General features: G+C 38.1%; 1 protein-coding gene across 1 annotated transcript in view; it reads right to left on the bottom strand.

The window, feature by feature from the left end:
- Positions 1 to 15,006: 15,006 nt before the first annotated feature.
- LOC147620918 (WRKY transcription factor 6-like) overlaps positions 15,007 to 15,604 on the bottom strand; it is a 3,927-nt gene continuing 3,329 nt past the window's right edge. The window contains exon 6 of the mRNA XM_086825479.1: positions 15,007 to 15,604. This exon is cut by the window's right edge and continues 781 nt beyond it. The gene's annotated coding sequence lies outside the window, so the exon portion shown is untranslated.

Here is a 15,604-nt window from a genome sequence, read left to right as displayed (position 1 = left end):
AGATGCTGCCCCGCCTAAAGCCAATATGCAACGTCTACAGTTATGGGACGTTGTATGGAGCGAGCAAAGAGCCAAGAGCAAGCGCATGAAGGCATTGGATGCAGAGTCCCTCCCCAAAAGAGTGCGCATTGCCCAGGACGTCGCTGCAACGTCCAGCCAGGCAGATGCAAGTGGTACAGGTGTCATTAATCGTACCATCTACAATTCTATGTGCACACATCTCATTGGCATCCCGCACGAGGCTCTGTTCGAAGGGTGAACAATAGGCTCCGGTGTTTTTGGCATAGTAAAAGAGTATACAGTTAAAGGTATATCATTTTTACCAGAGCACATTACTTTTTGCGGAAAGCACTACAAAGGAGAAGGCAGCGCCAAGTTCGAGAGCTTCCAGGCAGAGCAGGGTATGCAAGTGCTACATCCATCGATTGTCCGGTGTATTGCCTTTACAAAAGAAGCTCCTTGGATCACTATTTTCCCGTACTATAATGGCGGCGCTCTTGGTGATACTCTTCTGAAGGTTCCCTTCAGATTCAGTGAGTTCACCAGAGCAATTTTCCGTTTGGATCGAGGATGGAGACAACCCCCGCCTGATAATATTCCTTTAAGTCATCTAGAACTTTCTAAAATAAAACAAATAGTAATAACCATGCCACATATTATGCATGCCCTGGTGGAAGGCCTAGCGGCAGCACATCTGACAGGAATTGTACATACTGACCTACATCCATTCAATGTAGTGTTGGATTTTACAAAAGAGTTGAAGCCACGCATAGGTATTATCGATTAGGGGTTACTGCTGAGAGCGCCCAAAAAACGGGTGTCTCCCAATTTTGTATTTGAAGCAGACAAGAACCCTGAGAAGGTGGCACAGGCAGTCTCCTACGCAGACAGAGAGCGAAATAAACGGCCGTGGATAGCCCCGGAGCTTTATGATCCATTTTTGGCAGATGCATACACTCCTGCATCTGATGTTTTTGCCTTGGGATATTTATTACAAACTTTATATGACTTTTGGCAGAAAGTACAAGAGTTGTGGATGGATAATAGTTCCTATGACAAAGTTACCATGGATACTATTATTTATAGAGTCAAAAATTGGATGTTTCTGCCTAATCGCGATGAGCGAAAATCAATTTTGCAAGTAGTTGAATTTTTTAGATCACTAAATACTGACCCAACGAGGGCACAACGTCCTCTTGTAGAGCTATCGGTGTCATTCACCCCAACTTTGTAATGATACAGTATCAAGAGATTAAGTTTCAGGAATGGCATTTTGTTTCTCTCTTCAAAATTTGATGTGTCCATTGTTTGAATTTATCTCATTGAGTCTTTGCAATATCTCTCTCCTCTTGTGGTGTTTAAGTTTATGTTTTCTCTTCAAAATTTGATGTGTGCGCATTGTTTGAAGTATTTTTGGAGTCAAGTGGATATTTCTCATCGAGTCTTTGCAATACATATCTCCTCTCGTGGTGTTTAACTTTAAGATTTTGAGAGTAATGGTCAATTTATCTTACATTGATCTTTACAGTTCATTAAAATCCTAAAGTCATTTATGTTCATGCAAATATGGCAGAGGCGCAAGCGAACGAGCATCAGGAGTTAGCCAAGAAGGCATATGAGCGAATGAAGGCCCTTGCACATGGCCTGACAGCCCGCGAAGCTACAAGAACAGCATGCAGGTTGTCGAAATGGACAAATCCAACTTATGCCCAATGGAAAGACATAAACAAACGCGTAACCACAGAGATGATAAAGGAAATATGGCCATGTCCAGATGGCGAGATTAAGAAGGGAAGATGGAAGATTTCACGTTGCACTCACAATGATATCAAAACTAATGCCGAGTGCATTTTCTTGGAGGTGTACGGTCGTCCTCTCCATAACGCCGATGCTCCACTCTATTTTGCTAAGATGCTATATGCTCAATTTATCCTAGAAACTCCAGTGGACTTCGCCTCCAGAGAGGCCACTGTCAACACCCACGACATACGTGAAGAGACAGTGACATTCACAAGGGAAGAACTTGCTCTCATGGTGGAGGGCGCTGGATTGGAGTTAAACAAGGTCAAAGAAAGCTTAGGGGCTCAGCTAGCAGAGAAGGAGAAAGAAGCTAACCGATTAACTCAAGCATCAACTCCTCCCCCGGTCAATAGAGGGATTCAAGAGCAGCTAACAAAGATCAGCCAAGATGTGCAGAGCATCTCTTCACGTATTGCTCCTGTGCGCCAAGGAAACCACATCTCTCATTTTTTGATACATCCTGATCTTGTGGGAGTTTCTGCTGAGGCTACTAGTTCCTCCACCCCCCAATGTCCTGTATGTTACAAAGTATTCGATGGGTGGAGCGGCCAGTATATACTACCCTCTGGACACTACTACCACTTAATATGTTTAGTGAGGCAAATGCAAAATACTTCCACATGTGCATTGTGCAGTGTCCCAATAAATCAAGGTATTTATACAGTGTTCGGCATGGCTAGCGAATATAAACCACCAGGACCTTTAGATGCAACTCCTAGTGCAATTCGTAATTTATTTCAAGATGAAAGCTAAGAAAAACAAATCTTACTTTTGGATTGATAATTTCTCCAAATACGATCATTTGTACAAGTACTTTTTATGAAATTAATGAAGTGACTTCTTCCTCTATGTCAGTATCTTGCTCCAAAATTCTTTCACCGTTTACTCTCTCGTCTGCTAAATTAAGCTCATCTAAGTCAATGTCTAAATTGTCTTCTATCTCAAGGGTGGTGCACAACGTGCGTCCAACATCAAAGTTCTCGTCTACTACATCATCACAATTGTACATCCATCTGGGCATATCTTCTTCATACTCTTCGCTTTCAATGTCTCGCAAGATCTTTTCATTGCAATACATGTAAACAAGTTTATACGCTCGATCTGCAAGAAGTCGATTGCGAATAGTACTGTGAATATATTTGTACATGCTCCAGTTTCTTTCTGAGCCTGAGTTTGAAGAGCACTGACTTAGAACCTTCATCGCAAGGTTGCGCAATAAAGCATAATGCTCACCACCATTCATCATCCACCACTTCCATGCAGGTTGCTCTTTAGCCATTTGTTGAACAAGGGAGTTGGAAAATAAACCCTCTTTCAATCGAAATGAGGTCATCTCCTTTATGCACTGTACACGATCATCATCATTATTATAGAAAGTGTTTACCACTTTATAAAAATCTTGCACCACCTCAACGTTGGACATCAAATCCATATTCCAATATTCAGGATCTAACATGTAAGCAGCACTGTGTAGTGGTGAATGCGCTCCAATCCATCTAGCATGAAAGTACTTCAATAGAACTTTTCTTTGTCTACTGGAGAATGGTACACGCCATTGCTTTTCCACCCCACTGAATGCTCTAATTTCTCAGGACACTCCAAACTCCGCTGGACAGTCCACCATTGCATCCATGCTTTTCCGAGATTAGGCGCTCTTTGATCAAGACTTCGTACAGCATACATAACAGGCATCATTACATGGTATGCATCCATCACACTGTTCCACCAACTTCTTCTCGTAAGCGCTCCCTTCAAGACTTTGATTTTCTCTTTCACTTTTTCAAGTTGAGTGTTCTCCCAGTCATGAAATGCCATGCATGTAAATGTTTCGCAAACTGCATCTTTATTTCTAAGAAGAGACTCAAAAGTGTAAAAGTGAGTGCAAAACCTAGTCTCCGCTGGAAGCTTTAACATAATTGACATGCGAGGTCGAAAAATATCTAACACTCTCTGTCTCTTGAGCATGAATTTCACAAGCTAGCGAGCAGTGTCGACGATTGAGGCAAACCATTTGGTATCATCAGATTTATACCAATCTTTTAATACAAGATTCAAACTATGAGTATTACAGCCTACCGGAAAAATATGTGGATATTGTTGCTGTAGGATTTTGGATGCATTTTTACAATTTTTTGCATTGTGCATGACGACTTGGACTACATTTTTGGCACCCACTTCCTCTATCACAGAGCTAATGACTTGAGCAATGTAAGCCCCAGTTTTGATTGAACCAGCTGAATCCACGGCACGGATGAAAGTCTCACCTCTAGGTGAAATAACCATTATATTAATTAATGGTTTTCTTTGCACATTAGACCATCCATCACTTACTATACTACATCCAGAAAGCTCTATATTGCTAAGAATTATTCTTTGTACACGTTCTTTTACTTGTGCATAACATTTCTCTAATAGATCATTTCGCATAGCATGGTACGTAGGCGGTGAAAACCCTGGTCCAAACTCACCAATTTTCTTCCATGCTCTCTTCCAATGCTCACTGTCCACCATCATCGTAGCACTCCCAGAAAAGTAAATCGCTTCAGCAAGGGTGAGTTGTGCATCATCGAGTCGACCTTGACGTAGGCTTTCTTGCAATGAAGTTTGACGCATGGGTATATTTCCTACGTCAAAGTTTCGCTTGCAGGAAGATGCACTGGGTAGATTACTTTCTGGTTGCACATTGCCGTTCGGGGTACAAGTAGGCGATGTAGCGGGAGTTTGATGATTAGAACAACAGTGTTCTTGCTGCCTTGATACATTAACGGTAGGAGTGTCATGTTTTCTTGAATCTTTCTTTTGAATTTCTTCTCTTATGCGTTTGGCCACTATAGGTGCAGAGGGGTGGGTACATGACTTTTTCTTCGGTCCACCTAAAAAGTGTTCTCTTAGTCGAGGCGCCCCACCTGATTTTACTGCATGGCATAGCTTACACTCCCAATCTATGAATCGATCACCAACGTTAATTGCATATTGCCACTCTATCCCAGGTGCCTTTTTTTTCCTGCTATTTAAATTTGGACTCTATTGGAGGTATCACTGGATCCAACATTGTCCTCCATCTCAACAAATAACCTATTCAACCAAGCATATAACAATGAATACACAAATGAAAAAACAACAAATCACTCACGTATTACAAAACATACATTAGCAGACAAAGTACTTCGAAACTATCTTGACAAATACAAAAGATCATCACATAACACAAAACTACTTCAAACTATCTTGCAAGGTCTTACTACAAAACTACTTCGAAACTATCATGCACATTGCACCCCCAATGAAGGATGCCTTTTGTACCCAATTAAGGATACTTTACACAATCAAAGATCTATGCTTGCCCAATACTCTAGTATAGGACAATAGACCTTCTCTAACATTCACAAAGAAAATCAAAGATCTATGTTTGCCCAATACTCTAGTATAGGACAATAGACCCTTGTCTACTCTAAACTATATCAAGTATCAAGAACCAATACAAGCCCCTAAGCAGGACTCTTGGCTCCATCAAACCATTCATAAAGCAGAATGAGGTAGATTACGTATGTGGCTCAAATGCAAAGCTGAATGACTCCAAATTTGTCCCTAAATCTCCGCAAGTATTAGCTACGAACCACACCCTGCCCCCAGTTCAAAGAACTAAGGACGAGTGGCTCAATAGCCTTAGGAGTGCCTACAAGGAAAGACAACAGCCCCTAAGATAAGGACGTTCTTCCCAAGAGGACACTTCTAGCAACTCGAGAGCTCTACAAGTACTTTGAGGAGAGAGATCACGCCCCCAAAACAAGGACTATCTCTGCAAAAGTTGTACGATGGGTGTCGGGCAGTGTTTATATACAGAATAGTACCCCGCTGGTATTCTTTCTTTTTCCCGGCAGGCCCGCCGGGAAAGATAAAAGCCCGGAGGTGTTACGGGACTAGTGGGTTCTGGCAGGTCATTGCTCAGGTCATGTGAATATACAATGTGATCACAAGTTTTAATATGTTAACAATAGGTTTTGTTAACGTGATCACGAAATTGTAAAGACAATGAAATCCCTGTTGGCAGCCAAAATGCTCACCACCTGTTCACTCAGGGGCCTTTTCAATAGTTCCTAGCTCATAGTACCCGAAAATATATTCACTTATAAAAATCCAGGCGGATTCTCCGTTGAAGATCAGCAAGATCAACCAATAGATTCATATAAAAGAGCCATGGACTCATCCGTTGGAGGACCAGCAAAAGGTCAATCAACCAGATCCATGCCCGAGTTCAGAAAACAACTCTAACACCTTGTTCCATTTTTTTCCTGGACGCATGAGTGGGTATCTTCGGCGACCCAGAGCCCGAGCACCATATGGTCAGCACCCTCTAGGATCCTTCGCAGGTCACCTACTAGTGCTTCACTCATAGACCGCTTCCTTGGTCCCTCATCCACCATACCGGAAGCTCACCATTTAAATCGAGGTCAAGACCTCAGCCGACCTTGCTACGCGAGACATCCTCTGTTGACTCTCCGTCAGCTGTTGCAACTTTATCACTTAGGTCTCCACGACCTCATTCACAAGATGGTCAAAATGCCTCCCCCGCATTCTTGACATAAAAGAGTCATTTAAAAACAGGTTATAAATACAGATTCTAACAAGCTGTCATCTTTCAACATTGTTTCATATAATTTCTTGTTATTCCACATTCTTCTACATCAATTTACTTTGCTTAATCCACATCCAAATCATATGTATTCCTATCGTCCTTCATCCATTCTCATCTAATCACATCATATTACATCTCATCACATCTATCCTCATCACATCTCATCCAATCACATCATATTACATCTCATCCATTCTCATCACATCTCTTCCATTCACATCTATCCCGATTCACATCACATCCATTCACATCACATCCATTCACATCTCATCTCATCCCATCCATTCACATCTATCTTGATTCACATCACATCACATCACATCCATTCACATCTACCCCGATCCACATCATATCACCATCCATTCACATCACATCTCATCCATTCATATCTATCCCGATTCACATCCATTCACATCACATCTCATGAATTCACATCTATTTATATCACGTCACATTCACATCCATTTAAATCTACCCTGATCCACATCACATCACATCCATTCACATCACATCTCATCCATTCACATCTATTTACATCACGTCACATTCACATCCATTCACATCTCATCACATCCATTCACATCCATCACATTCATTGCATCCCCATCCCATCACACATACATTCCATCCACATTACATCACGTCCACATCTATCCACATCCACATTACATCACGTCCACATCTATCCACATCATATCTCATTCATTCCATCCACATTACATCGCGTCACACCCATTCACATATCATCACATCTCTTCACATTCACATCCACATATATTTACATCACATCACATCTTATCCCATCCACATCCACATCCATTTACATCACATCACATCCTTTCACATATCCTCACATCTCATTCTCATCTCTTCATTCACATCCACATCCACATCCATTTACATCACCTCACATCCCATCCACATTCATTTACATCACACCACATCTTATCACATCGTATTCTCATCTTATTCACATCATATTCATATTTAGTAACATTTTCTACTTTCGATACCGATAGGACTTTTTCTAAATTTCTGCCAATTGCTTGGCCTAGTTAAAGGTACTTTTTCTCGATAGATATTTTCATATTCTTTCTCAAATTTCTCAAGTGAATTATATTCAATATTCTTCTTTTGAGTAAAAGATTCATGGGATTTACAAAAATCAATTCTACCCATATTTTCCAATAATACTCAAAATTTCACTTTTGATAAATACTCCATAATCTGAATTGTGCTAAAAATTTCTCTTTTTTCCATTTAATTTCTTGGATCTCAAATATCATGGGAATTCCTCTTTTTACATTTAAAGGATTGAATTCCAAATGTCATGGGAATTCCTCTTTTATCATAAAATAAATTTATCTAAAATTTCTCTTTTCTTTAATAAAATATCCATTATTTCAATTTTACCAAGAATTTCCTTTTTACCATTTAAATGATTGAATTCCAATGTCATGGGAATTCCTCTTTTATCATTTAAATTTTCTCATGCATAAATTCAATTTATCTAAAATTTCTCTTCAAATTTAAATAAAAAAATCCATTAATTCAAATATGCCAAGAATTCCACTTTTACTATTTAAATGATTGAATTTCGAATGTCATGGGAATTCCTCTTTTATCATTTAAATTTTCTCATGCATAAAATAAATTTATCTAAAATTTCTCTTTAAATTAAATATTTATTATTTTAATATACCAAAATTTCTCTTTTTTCATTTAATTACATGGATCTCCATTATCATGGAAATTTCTCTTTTTTCATAAAAATAAAATTACCAAAAATTTCTCATTTCTCTAATTAATTATTTACGCATAAATACTAAAAAGTAGTTTTCCATGAATGTGATGAAAATCATTCTTTTAGCATAGGATGACCAATCCTAGAATATGGTAGGAAGTCCTCTTTTCACATTATGTACAAAAATGAATTATGTATTAATTTCTTAAAAATTTTGCCATAGCTTTGCTACTATTACTGATAATTTTTAATATTTTTGAAAAAAAATAAGACTTTATAATACAATTATGATAGAATAACTATCATTGGAACTAAATCCAATTTATGGAATTAAATCATACGTTTACTATAGTTTTATTAGCATAAAAGCATAAAAAGCCGTTTTCATAACCTCTAGCTTAACTAGCATAGAGTTTGATTTTTGGATGAAGAATTTATCAATGAGAAGCATCCATTTGAATAAGAATTATTCATAGGAATGACCATTCTTTGGGGGAGAGATAGATATTCATAAAAAGCATCCTAATTAATTATAAATATAAACTTTTTGTGATTACTCATTAGAATTCTTATAGAGAGCTTAATTTGCATTGAAAAATAATTCATTTGAAACTTCTCAAGCTTGAGAGGGATTGAGAAGTGAAAACATTGAGAATATTAAAGAAACCATGAAATTACATCTTACTCTTGATTTTTCTTGCTTCTTTATCTTAGAAGGAAGCCCTCAACCAATCAATTGGTTTAGTATGTTGAGAAGAAAGATCCAAGGATTGTTGAAGAGAGAGAGAAGCTCCAATCTCTCCAAAAGTAGAGGTTTTTTAAAGGATAATAGAAAATATCATTATTTTAATGTAATACTGGCATGGTATAGCTCAAAGATGAGAATACAAAAGAATGAGGGTCTATTTATAGGTGAGGGAGGCCACTTACTGAGTCCAACTAAGTTCTAGAATTTTCCAACTTCAGTTTGGCTGAATTTAGACAAGATTTGGACCAGATAAAAATATCTTAATATTTTTAATTAAAAACTCATCCACATGTGTGAAATAGGCACCTACCTTAAAGGTCTCCCCTTCCTTACCAAGGTGTCAAAAATTCATCATTCCTCCAAAATATCTCATTTTTTTAGTAATATCTCATAATTTTTAACTAATAAACCTTGTACTCAGTCAACTCTTCATCTTATGTGAGAATTTACTCATTTTTGGGTATTTTATTTTATTCATTGGATTTATCTCATCCCAACACTTGGATTAATCTTATTTGCCCATAGGAACCTTAATTGGACCATAATCCAAAATTTTCAGAAAATCTTAACCCTTAGGTTGCTAAGGTCTTTTAAATCATTTTTAATTGATTCTTAATGCACTTTGGAGAATTTATTTTGAACTTCTATTTCAGGGAAATATATTTTTGATATTTGGAGAATTTGTTTATCCAAAAATATCTCAATATTGAATTACCTCTCTCTAGGCCAAAATAGGGTAAAACAAGATCTTTCTTCTATTTTAGAGAGGGGAATAATTACAAGAACACAAGGGGATATTCTTACAACTCAAAAGCTGGAGGGAGGAATCTTATAGCATTTGCATGACACTGCCTACACTTTATTATCCTATTGCATGTCATTGCATGATACCTCTCCACATCAGTACTCTTTGCACATGCACTTGCATTTTTTTGCATTTTCATGACATTGCCTGCACTTTATAATCCTATTGCATGTCAATGCATGTGCGTGCCATTACATTGCATTGAATGGCATGGTATTGAATTTACATGTTATTACATGTGCATGCCATTTAATCTACAAAATGAAAATATTCCAACCATTGATATTAACAGAATTAAATGTATTTGCCATTTCCATTTGAAGCATTCTAATACAACCATATCGATTGTCCTAGAAAGATATAAGTATATATACCTTCATAGAGAGTTTATAGTGAAATGATATATCAAGGACATTATATACTAGCAATATGATGGATATTATATACTTTTATGTGAGTTTAACGTTATGTAACTCTTTCTCATATACATTTGTGACAAAAAAAACATTCTTAAAAAAATAGTCTTCTCATTAATATTGTCATCAGCTTAGATACCAACTAAAAGATCTCTTGTATTTCAACACTATTTTCCTATCTTTGAGGCTAACCTACTCAATAAACAAACAGTAAAGTTGATGTTTGTCTCTCAACACCATATTAGTGAATTTGGGAATTTCCCAATTCCTATTTTTGAATACTTAAAAAAGGGGACATGGATAACATGTTTGTAAGTTTCTCAAAATCCTATCATATGACCTATCGTTGGAAAACGCTTGAAAAATGGAATCTAAAGAGCTATAAAGCGCTCATTTTGGATTAGTGGTGTTCAAGTTATGGTTAATCCAAACTTTTGACCACATGTCCCAAACTTGTGGAAAATTCCCATATTCCCCAATATGGTGTTTCTCCATGTCTAGCCATGTATTGTTAAAACTCCCCTCACCGCCTTCCTATACTCTATATCCACAAGTGGAGAAGTGTCTTTTTTATAGAAAACTTTACATCAACCTCCATAGGGGTGCCAACTAACTTGCACTGATCACTCAACCATACCTTACCTTATGAACTTAGCATTACTCTTGAGGTTAGGTTTGAGAACCTACTATGAATACACACCAACTCTACAAAGCTATTGTCTTGTCATGTATTGCATAAGAAGATCAAATTCCTTGCCAACTTCCTTATGAAGAAGTTTCTGTATACAACTTTGTATTAATCTCCATATAGGGGTTCTAACTAACATGCACTCATCCATACAAAATGCTTTCAATACTTCTCCTACTAATTAAAAATAAAGATATAATCCAGACCTCAATCCCCAAACAAAACTAGATAAGCTAAAGGTCTCTCATTTCAAATTTTTAACTCAATATCTCCTTAGTTTAGTACATCTTTTGGAAAGGGTGTCATGGTGCATGACATAGGGGTATCCACATGAGGATTTAGTGGAATCATAGACACATATCTTCTCCAACACTATATGGAACAACATAAGAGGCATGGATCTTTTGTTGCTGATCCTATTATATTGCTTTCAACGTTTATCTCATAGAAGTGGCAATACTAAGGATATCTTGCAAGCTACTACGACATGTACCAAAACAACAATGACCAACAGTTCGCTACATCTATCTTGCCTAAAGGTGGAGTCTATAGAGCTCATTTTGTGGTAGGCCAATGCCACCCAATATTTCACTTGATGGGTGTGGCAAAAATGTACCCATGAATAATGAAATTCTCTGTCGCCTAGTCGCATCCTCCTACTATTGACAAGATCTACTCTAGAGGTAGGCCCCATTTGTTGACATTTTAAACACATAACAAGCCTATTCATTTGACACCTCTGTTGAGGAAAGAAGTTTCTATGGAATAATTGATAAGTGATGTCTCTCTTAAATCTTAAGAGGTCATCATATCCAAAAGAGGAGCTACCAACAAGTCCCTCATGAGCCAAAGCTATCCTAGTTAGTATGCATATGCAAAAACCAAACATTTATGCAATGAGTTTGAATCTACATCCAATTTTTAGGTAAGGGAGTGATATTATCAATGCTATTACCAAGCTTGACCAAGGAATAAAAATAGAAATATAGATTAACGCATAAGGTCCATGAAAATGAGATAACATGCATATCCCTTGCCTTGGACAAGGAGAAAGATCTCAAAGTAGTCACCCAACTCCACCTCACCCACCACCTGGGTTTTTGGCCTGTGTGTGGAGTGATCATAGAGTTAATTACTAGTTCTTTAGCAATCAAAATATGACATATATATCCTTTACCTTGGACGAGGAGAAAGATCTCCTCAAAGTAGCCACCCAGCTCCACCTCACCCACCACCTAGGTTTCTGATATGTGTGTGGAATGATCATGGAGTTCATTACTAGTTCTTTACCAATCAACATATGAATCTTTTTGGAAATTTACATATGAAACTTTTTGGTTGCATCATTCCTATCCACGGCTAGCACCCTCCTATGTGTAGAATGACCATGGACTTCATTACTAGTTCTTTAGCAATTGACACATAAAACTTTTTGGTTGCATCATTCCTGTCCATGGCGGCTAGAACCCTCCTCACCATCTCTTGATTCCCTTGTATCAACACCATTGATATGTCTGGCTGGACCTTATGGTGGTGATGGGTTCCAAGGTGAATCATTAGGCGCATGAAGGTAACATCATGAGGCATAACATAATACATGTATGCCTTGGACGATGCCTTACATGTCTTCGATCCCTTGCAATAGTGGCAATTGACTTGTCTGTCTTCATCTGTTAGTCCTCCCAAGACACATCTTTTCCTCTTTGTCTCTAAAAGTAGGGAGTGGCCTTCGTAAATTAGGGAGGAGGAGTGCAGAAAGTAGGAGGGTGCCATAAAGCAAGGGGGCAACTTCTAAAAAGTAGAGGGCTCCACCAATTGTAGCCCCATCATTCTCGTGTGTCAAAAAATCGTAAAAATTTAGATTTTTCAAAAAAAAATCAAAAGTGCATTTTTCCCTCTCAAAACCCAACCCAAACCATATTATATAAAAAAACATATTTTTTCACCTCAAATTTCTCTTCCTACACATTATTCTTCTCTCCAACATCATCCTCTTCAGCCCAAACCTTAAATCTCCATAACTCATTCTCTCTCTACTGTGCAACCTTCTCTCTCTACTGTGCAACCTTCTCTCGCTCTCTCTCTCTCTCTCTCTCTCTCTCTCTCTCTCTCTCTCTCTCTCTCTCTCTCTCTCTCTCTCTCTCTCTCTGTGTGCAGGAGAGTGGATAGTGAAAAAAAGAGAGGAGGGGCAAAGATTATATAGCTTTTGAGTGGAACATATGTACGCAAGGCAAAACACATGTACGTAGGCCATTCTTGGGAATGTGTGTATGCAGAGCAACACATGTGCATGCATAACTTTGAACATGTATGTGTATCTTTTGATAGACTTGTGAACATGCATAAAACTCAAGTAGGCAACTTTTTGAGATTTTCATGTATTTAGACATGGTGGGGTGTGTGATTGAGCTTTTCATATGCAAAGGCCCTGATTGAATATGTAGGTGTGTAGTGTTGGGATGTGCTTGTGGAAGTGCATTTAATAGGTGGTCTTCCAATCGTTAGATATCATGGCAATGAGCCATACCATGGACTAGGTTTTCACCCACCATGCCCCCCCCATCCTGAGATCCCATCCTGAGATGAGAACCATTTACGTGATTAGTATTTGCTTCCATGGGGACTCTCCTTCATAGGTCTCCATCACTCCTGATTTCTACTATTTCTGATTTTCTCCTTACTCCATCGTCACTTCTTTCTTCGACTCTTTATGTTTCTTTCTTTGATGTTTAATTATTGGGAAGTTGGGTTTGAGACATGGGTACCCTTCTTACCTTATAAGGGTGTGGTATCTATGTTTGGCCCATCTAGGTAGGCTTGAGAGTGCTGCCAGTTGCTAGTAGGGGAATTGGTAGTTCCTTGCTTTTTCTATAATCATAGAGCAACTGGTGGTGGGGTGCTATAATCAGCATAAGTTTCTAAGGTGGATGCAACAGGAATCTCCTATGCAGAGTGGGTTTGGCTATGGTCTCAAGGTTCTATTCATTCCTCAATCCCTTTGCTAAGGTTGAGTGTGAGGTTCGAGCTTTGTTTTGGTAGTCTTTAGGTTACCATTACCACTTTAGGGTGGTTTTTTCCTTGGTAAATTCCTTGGTGGCTGAAGAAGTTAGGGGTATTTCAGCATAAATTGCTGAGGTGGATGTGAAAGGAATCTCCTATTCAGAGTGGGTTTGGCTATGGTCTCAGGGTTCTATGCATTCCTCAATTTTTTTCTTACCCTTTATTAAGGCTAAGTATGAGGTTCGAGCTTCATTTTGGTAGCCTTTGGGTTACCATTGCCCCTTTAGGGTGGTTTTTTCCTTGGTACCTTCCTTGGTAGCTAAACAAGTTAGGGGTAATGGTGTTATGAACTTCGGTACCCAAATGCTTGTGTTACCTTCGTAATGTCCTTGTGCATTAGGCACCCACCATCTTTGAGTAGCATGCCTCTACTGGGGTTACCTTCTTTGATGGGATGGTTTCGACTCCATTGCTTTTGGTAGCCAGAGTTGTGTTTGACCTATATAATATCTTTGAGCTTTCAACTACTTGTTTACCTTCTAGGAGACTTTTAGTTTTCAAAGATCTTGGATATCGACACTTCCATCGTAAAGTACTAGTTTACCTTCTTTATGAGCTACTCAACATGCTTCTTTGTTGTCCATGGTTTCGTTTTCTTCAATTTATTTGACTTCTTGGTAATTCAAACTTTTCTCTATTATTGTAGGGCTACCACATTGGCTGAGATTTGCTACAAGTGGCATATTCAACTTAATTATTTTAGTGTTGCCATGCATATGTTATCCCATGTCAAAAAATATGCACTAGTATGCAATGGACCCCTAGTAATGCCCCAATAGCAAAAAAAGGCCATTTGGCTTTAATAGTGTTGATAGGAGCATCACCCTTGTGATGAGTCACTTAAGGACCCCATAGTGATGCCATTAGTGACTTTTGTAGCATTATATGGTAATGATGTGTGTGAACACACTTAGGATCACCGGGGAACTTTTTCCCTCACTAGGAGGTTTTTTCCCCCTGTGCGTATATACGCCCTCTTATCTACTCATTTTGGGATGTGTACTTATCTTTTGTATCTAGCACATATTTGTTTATTCTAATCTAGTGAGTTTGTGTGCTCTCAAGCTTCTCTATCTTGTGTGTATGCATTGTTGCAACCCTAACCCTAATTCCAATAACTTTATTTAAGGTTCTCCTTGTGATGCATGCACTTGGCTATTAGAAAAAATAAAAACATGAGCAATTCAACCGCACAAGCACTAAGCACCTAAATGAAATTACAATTATTTGCTAAGAAGCAACAATTTTGTGGTGTGAAAAATTCATGACGTGAGCATGGTTCATTTTAAGGTTCTCTTTTGAGGTCCCATCCTTCAAATGAGAGGTTGCAAAGTAGAGAGTTATACGAGGAAACCCGTAGATGATTGCTTTCACACTTTCATGGTACAACATATTAACTCACTTTTCATATAAAACACAATATTCTAGCCCACTCGTGATGTGCAAGCTTCGGAAAAGCATAAAAATGAGGTGATATATCTAATGGATTCATATTAATCTCATATACCACACTTTGAGATGCACTTATTATGCTAGAAGATTGTAGCACGAAGCCTATTTAGGCAAGATTTCATAAATCAGCCTATAACAACTAATAAGAAAAGAAAAATACCAATCACACTATTGAATTTTGAGAGCACGCCTAAGGCTATTGAATTCTTGAGAGCATGACTAAGAAATTATAATGCTTAAAGTGTAAAACTTAAG

The sequence above is a fragment of the Cibotium barometz genome, chromosome 31 (assembly GCF_041138505.1).
Source record: "Cibotium barometz isolate CiBa-2024 chromosome 31, ASM4113850v1, whole genome shotgun sequence".
NCBI lineage: Eukaryota > Viridiplantae > Streptophyta > Polypodiopsida > Cyatheales > Cibotiaceae > Cibotium > Cibotium barometz.
This window is presented reverse-complemented; position numbering and strand designations above follow the sequence as displayed.